General features: G+C 36.0%; 1 protein-coding gene across 2 annotated transcripts in view; it reads left to right on the forward strand.

Annotated features, from left to right (window-relative positions):
- The window catches only part of LOC142358564 (uncharacterized), a 319087-nt gene that overhangs the window by 277535 nt on the left and 29204 nt on the right, over positions 1 to 12348 (forward strand). The window lies entirely within an intron of this gene.

Raw genomic sequence — 12348 nt, forward strand, 5'->3', positions numbered from 1 at the left:
CAAATTTTACAAAGTTTCAAGATAAATTTTCATTTGGCTGTCAGATTGGATATCCAGTGTTGTGGTAATCGTGGATTCCGCAGAGTTGCACGCTTAGTTGTAGTGGTCTTTTGCAAATATCTATTGATATTCAAGTTTGGCAGTTTCCGGATTTTGTACTTCTCCTGATATTAGTTAAGTACATACACAATTTCCGAATTAGCACCTACTTTATCAGCATAATTACTTCACCAAGTCCATAATTTTTCTTGAATTTATTTTTCAATTATAAAAATTCATCGTTACGGAACTTTAAAAAAATATTTTGAGGCTTTTAAGTAGTTAGTATGTTTATCATTAAACTGTCAATCTGCGTTTGTTTTTAGTAACATTAACAAATATGGATTTACAGGCCTAGATGGAATTACTGGCTAAATATGGTCCTGAAATAAATCTGAACATAAACTAAATTAAAGGATTTCATATTGATTTTTAAGGGAAAAACATCATGTAATTATAAGGCACGAAATAGGGTTTTGACACTAGAGGACTTAATGAAACTTTTCCATGGATGTTTTGAGAAGAAACTGGGTTTTACAAGTTTTCTATAAAAGATATCCAAACTGGATCATTATAAGGTTATATATATGCTTTTGTTGGAGCCACCCAATTTAATTTTCCTTAGAAAAGTGGTTTGAAGGAAAACATCAAAGTTAAAGACAATTAAAAGTTTGAAAGAGAAAGAGTTTAAGTTAAGACAATTTTGATTAAAGACTAAAGTGAACAAAACCAAATTAAGATAAAATTAGAAGCTCTTAAAGGATTTTAAGATGACAAAGACAAGCTTATTCTGAAGTTGAAGGATCAGACAAAAATTTAGAATAAGATTGAGAGAAGAGTTTGCAATTATCACTGAAATGTAGGCAATTTACTTAATGAAGGTTCTAAACTTGAATAGCATAGCATAAGTTAACTGGGTAAATGAATGTTTTAAAGCACTGATTTGTGTGGTTAAAGCACTGACTGTTTAAAATTAGACCTAATCGGATATGAGATTAAAACTTTTTGAAAAATTTCAGACTTTCAATAACTCAAAGTTTAATTTCCTCTCGGGCTGAGGCTCCGTTATCCAGTTCACCTTCTGTATCGAAGCATTCGATTGTTTTGAGTGACATGGTGGCATTGAATTTCGTTACTGGCATTGAATTTCGTCTGTTTTGTCGATTTAGCATTCCATTAGATCCTTCTATATTACTACTAATGCTTTTATTTGCTCCTCTGTGCTTTCTATTAACGAAGAATTATTGAAGAGTATTCTTTTCATCATTAGGAGCTTGTTAAATGACATTAGTTTCTCACCTAGCCTAGATTAGAGATGTAATTACGGCAGAAATGTGTGAAGCCGATTAACTGCTCTAATTGCTTTGTTGTTTTTGGCATTTTGAATTTATCATTCAATTTTATGTCTACGTTATTTTCGTCTTCTCATGTGATATTCCTTCTGCACTAATGTTAGTTACGAGGAACTTCATTGTTTCAATTGCGATTTCACTTTTTTTGGGTGAGAATTTCAGTCCCGATTAACGTATACGGTAAATGTTTTTCGGAACGATGGTACCAATTGCTCAAAACTTGTTACTGCCTTACCAATATCATCCATAAGCTGGGTACAATTTCCTGAGGCCAAGCACGGGTCCAAGTAATGCCTAATGAAAGAAGTAAATCCGGTTACTGACTTATTTAATCTCTGGGAAAGACATTTATAATTACAATTTCTCGAAGCAAAATTAAATGTTAGTAGTTTCACTGATACATATTCTGCCATTTGCACACAGTAGTATGCTTGAGAACAATCAAGTTTCGTAAATTTTCTTCTTCGGCGAAGTAGTTATTGCATTGCTCATGTTTGAGATGGGGATTATTGTATTGACCTAGTCATTTTTCAACATAGTCAGTTTAATTTTCTCAAGTCGATTAGTCGTCTAAGTCTTCTTGAGTTCTTTCGTTGTGCAAAGAGGGGAGTACTATATCTTGATTGAGACAAAGTGGTTATCAGTCCATAGTAATGCATTAATGCGAGCTGCCGTTCGTTTCTCAGATGAATTGGCTTTGTAGGGCTTTGTTCATAATTTGGTTTACTTCTTTCTAGAGTTACCTTTATTTTTAAATCTGTATTATGTCCAACGTCAAATCTGTGTTTTGCAAAGATGTCCCTTAATTCAACTAAAACTAAAAGTTCATCTACTACGGTGTTTGGTTGATCTTTGCGGACTATTTTTTCCAGCGGGAATCCGCTCAGAAAATGTTATTTTGTCCTGATGCTTGCCATTTGGGTCTACTTTCTCCTTTTCTTGCAGTTTCAACAATTGCTCAAATTTCTCTGCAAGGGCGACAAATTTGTCGGGTCAGGACTAGTTTCAGGTGTTGGGAACCACAGTTTATCATATTCTAGGGTTGATTTTGCTTCTTGCACTTTTCTTTTTGGGGTATTTGTGATTTGATTCAATTGAGTTATTTCTGAGTTCAACATTTATTTATTGAGTGTTTACTTCCAATAATTTTTCAGCTTGGTCAGACGTTTAAAATGAGAATTTGGCCAGTTCTTTACCGTGTTTTATGGTGACTGAAATGCTCAGTAATGTTCAGGACATAGATGTATATAGAATGTTATTTTCGGCAGCTTTACTTAAAGAAGACGTTAGTATTACTTCGCTATATTTTTCAAAGATTTTGTTCGGAATTATTACAACACAAAGTTCTGTGAATAATTCTAGTTTGTCCCAAGATTCGCATTCTAGAATTGTTTGTTGATTTGGCTGTAGTACTTGCCTTTTCTGGGTGTAAACTCCAAACTTTTTCCGCTTTACTATCCTACTGCATTGCTTTTCTGGCTTTATTTCTTTTATTTGTACCGTTTGATCAGAGAATTTATGTAGCTTTGTCCTAGGCAGATGCTAAATTTATGTTTAACAAAGAATGGGTTGCCTAATATTACAGGAGTTGTGACAATTAAAACAAGGAAATCTTCAGTGAATGTTTATGTGGCCAATTTAAATGTAACTTTAAACGCTTTATCAATTTTAACTATTTTTCCGTTTGCCATTTTAACTTTACCTAGATGAGGGTTTTTCATTTTTGTTATTGAATTAATATTCGTCTTAATATGTTCCTTGTGAAATTCACGACTTATCATATTTGCAAATCCTCTTGTATCAATTAATGCGCGTCTATTTAGTTCTTCATTAAAATTATTTTATCGTAGGATAATGTTCTGCCTAAAAGTGGGGCAATGTTAAATAAGTGCTGAACATTTGGTACTGGCTGTGGTTGAGAAGAGGTACATCTGTTGAGAATTGCACAGGTGTTTTTTTTTTGCTTTTGTTACTATTTCTTTTGCGTTTTCCACGTTTTTTAATATTTTTGTTATAAACTGGTTCTATTGCTTTACCTAAACTAGGACTAGACATGCTTTCGTTGTAATGCTTAACTCTGTATTGTGCTAGAATTTTTGTTTTGTTTTTCAAGATTTTAAGAGTGGGTGGCTCTATTAGTCTTTTTTATTGATCAAACGGGTAATACATACCTGTCATATTTCTGTTCTGAGGTGCACTTGCGCGATTAAACTCAGTTGCCTTTTGACTACCATTTCGGATTGTGCTCGCATTAGACTGTCTTGAACTAATCCTTGTCAAAAGAGCATTGCAGGGGTATTTTTTTTGTCGGAAACCGATATATAGGTGTATTGAAATAAGCTGGGTGGTCAAATGGTGGACAATCTGAAGATTCGTTCCCAAATTTTTGAGTTTGTGGCTGCTCATTATAGTAAAACGGTCTAGGAGTGTCAAATTGTGGCCTAAACACTTGATAATTATTAGAACAGGGGTTGTAATACTGCTGAGGCCAATAGTTTGGTGGAAATTGGCAGTAATTTGGTTGGCTTTGACAATAGTTTGAATGATAATTATGTGGACGATAATTTGATCTATAACACTGTCTGTATACTTGTTGAGGGCTATATTGTATTTACTGAGCCCTGTTCTGATTTCTCATTTTTAGGTGCTACGTTCTTTTCAAGTTTCTGTTCAAGTTTTTTTTGGAGATAAAGAAGTTATCGCTTTTAACATTTTAACCTGGTATTTCTCCTGCTATTTCGTTAAATCCATTATCAAAGTGCTCTTCTCCGTTACTGATTTCCCTTACTGCAATTTTTTGGCCCGTTAGGGAACATAATTGATCTATTGTGTCCATTCCTGGACCTTCTAGCAGCTTAGGTTTTAGCCAATTACGCATAGACTTTATGAGGAAGTGTTTTATTTGCTTACTTTTTACAATTTTCTGACATTTTGGGGGCAGATTCTCTTGCTCCTGTGTCTCTTTCAAATTTTTGGGCTTCAATTTCACCTAATCTTGTTTGTGCTACTACTGTTTTGGTGCTACTACTGGCGCTGGAGATGCTTTATTTGCTTCTGTTCTTAACTTAACTTTCTCTAACTTTAATGTTCGGATTTCATTTAAGTTTCTTTGGTTCTGCCTATTTCTTAGAGTTGTTACACAGTCTGCCAAAACTATTTTGCTGGCCTCTGGTAAGGTTAAAAATTATCTTAAAGCGTCTCCTTTTAAATGTAACTGCAGAAATTTCGATTGCTGCGCCGCTGCAATTCTTTCAAATCCAATTGCTCCCGTTATTTGTTGTCCAAACTCGTAAAAATTACCCGTTTTCGATCCTAAGCGTGATATTGATTGATGCGTCTGCCATTTTGCTATTTACCCGTTTGGATTAAATACTTATCGTTCAATCAGTCCTATTCTTTTCTGAAGTTTTTAATAGCACACTTAACTTAATTTAATGAGCAGACTAATTGATTAGCACAAAAAATGGATTGAAAACAGTATACTAATCAATTAATGAGTAGCAAAAAGAGTCAGAACGAGAAACAACTAAAACCATTTGCTCGAAGAACCACAAGACGGGCTACGTATGAACCCAATGCCTAAAGCTCCAGTCGAATCGTCAGACGTCGTCAGACTATTAAGGTTGAAGCCGCATGGTAAACGGAAGTCTCACCATTAAAGAGTGCCCCTTAGTCTAGAAAGATTTGTGGGGACCACGACCGCACAGGCCTCAGAGCTTGAAGAACCTGCACTAAGATTGGCAAAAGCATAATGGCTGAGGCCACTGTTTGGTTCATTAACCTCCGGAGTTGATTCAATAATTTTGGTTTGCCCCCCTTAATTGATGCTAAAACTGTGTTTTCAGTAGTTTAGGTTACCCTGAAGTTATTAGGTTACTCTGGTATTCAGTGTTGGTGTCATCAATGTTAATATTAATGTCTGATTGAAGTCTGTTTCGAATAAAGCCAAAATTGCGTACTTTTTAGGTTTTTAGCTATCCCATAAATTTCAATACGTTTATCGTCATTATCTGGCACATAAGTTACAATATACTTATGAACTGAAAAGGTGAAAGCGTTTACGATCTCAGCTTGCGTTTTGGTACTGTTTTGCGTGTAGTTAAGGTTATTTCTTTTTATATGCTCAACAAAATTATGGAAAGCAAGAAAACAATTTATTGCGGGGAGAGTGTGTTCTTTGTAAATTGACATAACTAATGCATTAAAAAAATAATTTTACAAGTTTATTTAATCACAATTTCCGCGTTTGTTGAGACACTGTGTTGTTTTTGTCCGCTTTTTTGAGGCGGCCGTGTTTGAGTTTTGGTCCAGTTGCCGTCCACTCAGGCGCTATTGAATTGTTGTTGCTGTGAGTCTCCATAGACACTAACACTGTTTCCACTCATTCTTTCCTTTCTTACTGATTTCTGCATTATTGTGTTGCTTAGAAGTGGTGCGCTGAATGCTTTCTAATCATTATTGAGGTAAAGAAGGAAGTAAAGAAAAAGGATCAAATGAAGGAAGAAATTGTCGAATTTTTCAAATAATCAATTGGACTTTTTGTCCGTTAAAATAGGAAATTAAACGTCTTATTGTTCAGGTGATCCTCCTGGGATTAATGAGTCTAATTCTTGGTGTAACTAATTTGAGTTATCGCCACTTTTCTAGGACTTATTAATGTTGTTTTAAGGTGCAATTTTTAGCGAATAAAAATTGAACAAAGTTAGCTAGTATTGGCCTTTTTTTTGAGCGGTTCAGATGCGTGATATACCCACTAACCGCCCTGTTTTTTTATTAGCTTTTGGTACCCATCTAAACTCTATGGAAACTTGTCGTAACTTAGTTGTATCATAAAGATTTTCGAGTTCAATCTTTAATTAATAAATCCAAACCTACAAAGAATGTTATCAAGGGAAAGAATAAAATATTTTAGAAAGTTTTATAAAGTTTCAAGATAAATTTATCATTGGGCTGTAAGGCTGGTTATCCAGTGTTTTGGTAATCGTTGATTCCTCAGAGTTGTACGTTTAGTTGTAGTCGTCTTTCGCAAACATCTACTGATAATGAAATTGGGCATTTTCCGGCTTTTGTACGTCTCCGGACGCTAGTTAAGTACATATACAATTTCTTATTAGCACTTGTTTTATCAGCATAATTACTTCACCAAGTAAAAAATTTGTCATGACATTATTTACCCATTATACAAATTCGTCGTTACGGAATTTAAAAAAGAAAATTTTGAGGCTTTTAAGTAGTTAGTATGTTTATCATTGAACTGTCAATCTGCGGTTGTTTTTAGTAAACATGAACAAATTAGGGGTTACAGGCCTCGATGGTATTATTGGCAAGGTATGGCTTTGAGATCTATCTGAACATGAATTAAATTAAAGCATTTCATTTTGATTTTTAAGAAAAACGCATCATGTAACTATGAGGCATGAAATATGGGTGTGACACTACAGGACTTCGTTAAAAATTTGCATGAATAATTTGAGAAGGAACTGTGTTTTACAAAATTTCAAAAAAACATATATAACCTGCGTTGATATAAGGTTGAACACATGTTTTAATTTGAGCCGCCCAATGTTCGTTTCCTTAAAAAAGTGGTTTGAAAGAAAACATCAAAGTTAAAGACAATTAAAATCTTGAAAGAAAAAGAGTTTAAGTTAAGACAAATTCGATTAAAAATTGAAGTGAATAAAGTTAATGTAAGATAAAATTTGAGGCTCTCAAAGAATTTTCAGACGATAAAGATGAGCTTATTCTGAAGAAGAATGATCAGACAAAAATCAGGCTAGATATCTGAATATGAACCAAATTAAAGCACTTTATATGAATATTTAATGGAAAATCATCACGTCACTATGAAACTATGAAGCACGAAAAAGAACGTGGCACAAAGATATATATATATATATATATATATTTATATATATATATATATATATATATATATATATATGTATTATATATATTTATATATAAATGTATTTATATGTTTACGTTTAATATATTTACGTTAAAATATTCAACGTTAAGAGTTCATTTGTTCATCTAGAGAGTTCGTTTAGAAAACGACCTGAATCAGCAGCGTTTTGTTCCAGTTAAAATAGTTGTGGTGAGACGCTACTCATTTCTGTAAAAGTTGGAACCCAACAGAAACATCAACTTTCAAGTCTATTTTAGCTGTTGCCAATTGGTTAGCAAAAAACGTCAAGGCATCAAATGGGATTAATAGCAATTAAAAAGTAAATCACAGGTTAGCTTGCGTTGCTCAGATTTACTTCACGAAAAAAAAGGAGAACAAAAACGGCTAATCAGCCAAAACTCTTGTGAGTCCGGTAGCAGGGTGGATTTACGTACCATAAGCTGCTTTACCATAACGGCTTGCTCTGTTCCATTTTTTCCTGTGGAAGATCTAGTCCCTCGTCCTTAACAGCCATATTTCAAACCGTGTTAAATCCTTGTGTTTCCAGAGAAGGTCAACGTTTTTGGGGACCAATGCGTCTTTTTTAGAACGCCTTGTACTCTTTTTCTCAATTTTGGCGCGTACTTTTTCACCAGAGTACTTTTTCACCAGAGTACGTTTTGGGAGTTTAGAAAAGAGCCATCTGTGAACTGAATGGTATCGTGCAGAAAGAAAAGATTGTTCAAGGCTCCTTGGGAAAAATCACTTAGCGATTTAACAAATTCTTAAGGGGGATTTGTCTTTGTTCTCAGTTGTTGATTCATTTATCCTAACAATCAACTTGGGCTACATTGGTCCAATTTATGTACGTGAATATTGAGAGCATCTTCTCAAAAACAAAAGAGAACTGAATAAATGCAGAGGTGCTCTTTCAGCTATCCAAAATCCACGTACAACAGTGCGAATAGAGAGCAGTTGAAACGATGATAGCTATTAAAACAGCTGGCGAGCGCTTACGTTATTCTTGCGCGCAATTTTTAGGAAGAAAAAAGGACGGGGGAAAATTCAGTACGAATTGTTGGATAACCGGAGGGGTGTTGCCAATGCATAAAAAAGGCCGCGAGGGTATTCACAAATTTCAGAACCGTAACATTGTTGTTCATACGTTACAAAGTGCTTGCAGGGCTTATGCATGGTCTGCTTGAAAATAAGCTCTCAAATCGTTTGTCAAGCCTTCAACGTGAATTTGTGAAAAAGTGATTCCCTGTTTGTTAAAAATGCTTTGTTTCTTGAACAATGTTCAAGTGGTGATGAAACAAAACATGGATCGGAGTATGCGCTAAACACCAAATTCCTTGAAGGCTTTTTAGAAGGTTTCGCAAGCGGAGTTTTTGTCTGAAAAAACGAGAATTGGGATGTGTGGATTCGTACTTCATTTTCTGAGTAATTACTCTGTAACAGTAAACAATTTGTTAGATGCAATGATAAAAAATCCGATCTTCCTGAAGTATCCAGTGATGTTCTGCAAGAGTCCTTGTTGGGTTGTTGGGATCCTTACTCCTCTGTGAGTTCATAAATGTCTTCCCTAATCTTGAGTACACCCTGTCATTACATAGATGACGCTAAATTTTCGTAGGTTAACAAAAACGAGCAATAAATGCAGCACGAAGTTAGTGGTATCTAACTTCCGATTATTCCAAATGTGATGTCAGTTGCTGTTAACAAATGTGGTTATGTAGCATTTAATGGACAACCTCTCATTATTACTCTGAATGAGTCAACATTAGAGCAATCAACAAAATTGTCTGAATTGGGAGTTCAGTTCATGGGTAGAGAGAGAGAGAGAGAGAGAGAGAGAGAGAGAGAGAGAGAAAGAGAGAGAGAGAGAAGGACTTAACTCCCGATTAAGGGCCAATAACTAAAAATCAATGAAATTCTTTTCTACTATTTAAGAGTTACAAAGCTTGTACAACTGGGGAAATTGCAACAAACAAACCATGAGCATCAAAAACAAGGATTAAAGCATGGAATGATGGATTCAAAATGTTCAACAATCTTGTCTCGTTGATCTTGAAGTAGTCATCATCGATTAACCCACAACGATAGAAAAAATAGATCATGTTGATGGAACGTTCGTAAAAAGACCCAGGGGCTACTTTTCGTTTGAGTTTGAATTTGTTTCTCCGTCTTCTTGTCACACCCAGAGATAAAACTTCAACATTATCAGATAATCGCTCTGTAGCTTCCTTTGAGCCAAGAGAATGAACAGTCGGCAGTCCCCAACTTGGATTCGAAAGGCCATCGGAAGGATTTTATGTGTGAGAGGAGTGTCCAAGTAGTTCCTATAGCTCCCGTAAACCCATCTCAAGCACTTTTTTGGATCTTCTCTAAAGCCCTGAGGTGAAAAGCAAGTGAAAAGCAACAGATTTGAGAACCATAGAGGAGTATTGGAACAACATAGGCGACGTAGAGTTTCTACTTGATATGTGATGGAGTGCTCCAAGGTATAGTATTTTTAAGTGTGCGTGGTGACTTTACATTGATTGTGTGTGTTCCATTTGAATTTTCTGTTGACATAAATTCCGAGGTCCTTCACGCACTCTTGTTGCGGAATTGTGATGTTGGCGTGCTCTAACATGGGCTCAACTGTCTCAAAAGAAATACATAGGCTCTTTCGCGCGTTGACTAACAACCCGTTTGCTTGATTGCAATTAATGAAACGTACAAGATCATCATTGAGGAGTTGAAAACTATTTTTGCGTCATCAGCAAATAACCACATTATAATGTTCAGAAGAATACACGGCAGGTCGTTGATAAAAGTCATGAAGAGAAGGTGCCCAAGTACTGAACCCTGGGGACGCCACTCAATACTCCTGTGTGCATTGAAGAAAACCCGTTGATTCCTACTGCTTGAAATCTTCCGAGAAGGTAACTTTCAAAGAAGGAAACAAAATTCGAGTCCAGACCAATTTTTCGGAGTTTCATTAGTAGAACGGAATGTGGCACACGATCGACAGTTTTCTTGTAATCGAAGTGTATTGAAAATAGTATGTCTCCCTTGTTGAGATAGAGGTAGGTGACGTATTCTAGAAGCTGAGAAATCGTAGATTTCATAGACTGGAAACCATACTGTCGCGGATAAATTTTGTTCTTCAGTAGATCAATAAGAAATTTGTAGATCAATAAGAAACAATAAGAAACTTAATAACTGACAGGTGGTACCCTGAAAGCGTCCGAGGATCTCGTATCCAGGTTTGCAAAAGCTAATCGTGCCTTCGTTTTCATAAAAAGACGTCTTTGGTAGAATATCCCAATGAGAGTAAAAATCTGTGCAGACAAATCATCAGTTTTTTCCCTGATTACGTCGGCTTCGAGCTTGTGGGGCCAATCACGGTGACAAAGCGTACTTTGGGAGATTAATCCAACTGAAAATCTTACCGCTCAGTTTCTATATTGAAATGCACGATGTTCTAATGCTGCTAGCTCTGATTAACAACAAATATGATATCGAGATCGAGAAGGCACTACCAAATGACTATGACCTCACAAGACTGCTTCAATTAGGTGAGCTGACAACAGCCAAAACCAGGCCGCAAAGTCTAAAGACAAACCAAAAGCTCTATAACTGCCTTATCCGTGCCTGTCTCAATTTCACGAAAATCCCACAAGCGGACTAACTGACATCTATGTGAACTTCTTCAAGAGGAAGTACATCGAGACAAAAAAATACACTTAGAGACTTTTATGCAGATGTGGAAACTGCAACATCATCGAAAAGCTAAGACAAACTTAAAACTTGGACTGCAGAAGATGAAACCACCCAGGAAGTTTTGCTCTATAATCTATTCTACTACTACTACTGGAGAAAGAGACTGATCTTTCCTCCTATTCTCTTCTTTTACTCTAAAATTTTTACTCTTGTCTAAACTACCAAGATAAAAATGATGGTCCTTCATTGATGGAAACTTTTGAGCACCGATATGCCGGAGTTAGAGGCAGTGAAGAAAATACACGAAGCGCTGGACAAAAATGCGCAGAGTTAACTGTTGTATTCTATACTGATTTTGCGAAGGCATTCGATTGTGTACCCCACTACGAACTTCTATTAAAAGCAGGGCAAATTGGCATTGGAGGTGTTCTCCTTAAAAACTTATATGACTATCTCAACGGACGAAAACAATTTGTCCGAGTGGACAACATGAAATCGAAACCTTTACCAGTGACAAGTGGGGTCCCACAGGGATCATTTTATTTGATCCCCACAGGGTCCAATTATTTTGCATATACATCAACGACCTGCCAGATGCCCTCAGATTTGGAGAACCCTTTATTTTCGCGGATGACCTAAAAATACTCCACATTGGAACACCAGCAGACCAAGTACAGAGTAACCTCGACGCACTGGAAGACTGGGTCACCCGAAACAAAATGGGTCTAGCTATTGAAAATTGCGCCAAACTTTTGTTCAAGGGTCCAGAAAGTCACTTATACCTGTGTGGAAGTCTCCTCCAAACCTCAGCCGGTGTAAAGGACTTAGGGATTTGGATACAATCCGATTTGACTTGGAAAATCCACTTAGAATAAAGAATGCAGAAAGCTAACCGATTCTTCTATTCTCTGAGAAGAAATGTAGCCTTTAAAGTTAATATGCGCATCAAACTGGGACATTACAAATCGATGATTCTGCCAGTTCTAATGTAAGTACTCGTGCTGTAACTTAAACCGAGTAGATATGCGAAACTTGGAAGGGTTTCAACGAAAGGTTGTGTCCTGGATAACAAATAGCAATACCGTTACATCGAACAACTACGTTTGTCAAATCTACTACCCTTGCCAATGTACTATCAGTTCAATGATCTACTACTATCAAGTCTTCAATAAATTCAACCGACAAATACAAAACAGCCGTTGCTGCCTGGAAACAGATCAATGAGAAGAGACGATTATTTTGAATTAACGAAAAAACGACTTGAAAAATCTCGCGGGGAGTTCTTCTTATGCACCCAAAGGATAGCCAACAGACTTCATCACAGCATTGACTTCGGAAATCAACATGGCCTAAAACACA

This window comes from Convolutriloba macropyga, chromosome 2, assembly GCF_964194025.1.
Source record: "Convolutriloba macropyga chromosome 2, txConMacr16.3, whole genome shotgun sequence".
NCBI classification, from domain to species: Eukaryota; Metazoa; Xenacoelomorpha; order Acoela; family Convolutidae; genus Convolutriloba; species Convolutriloba macropyga.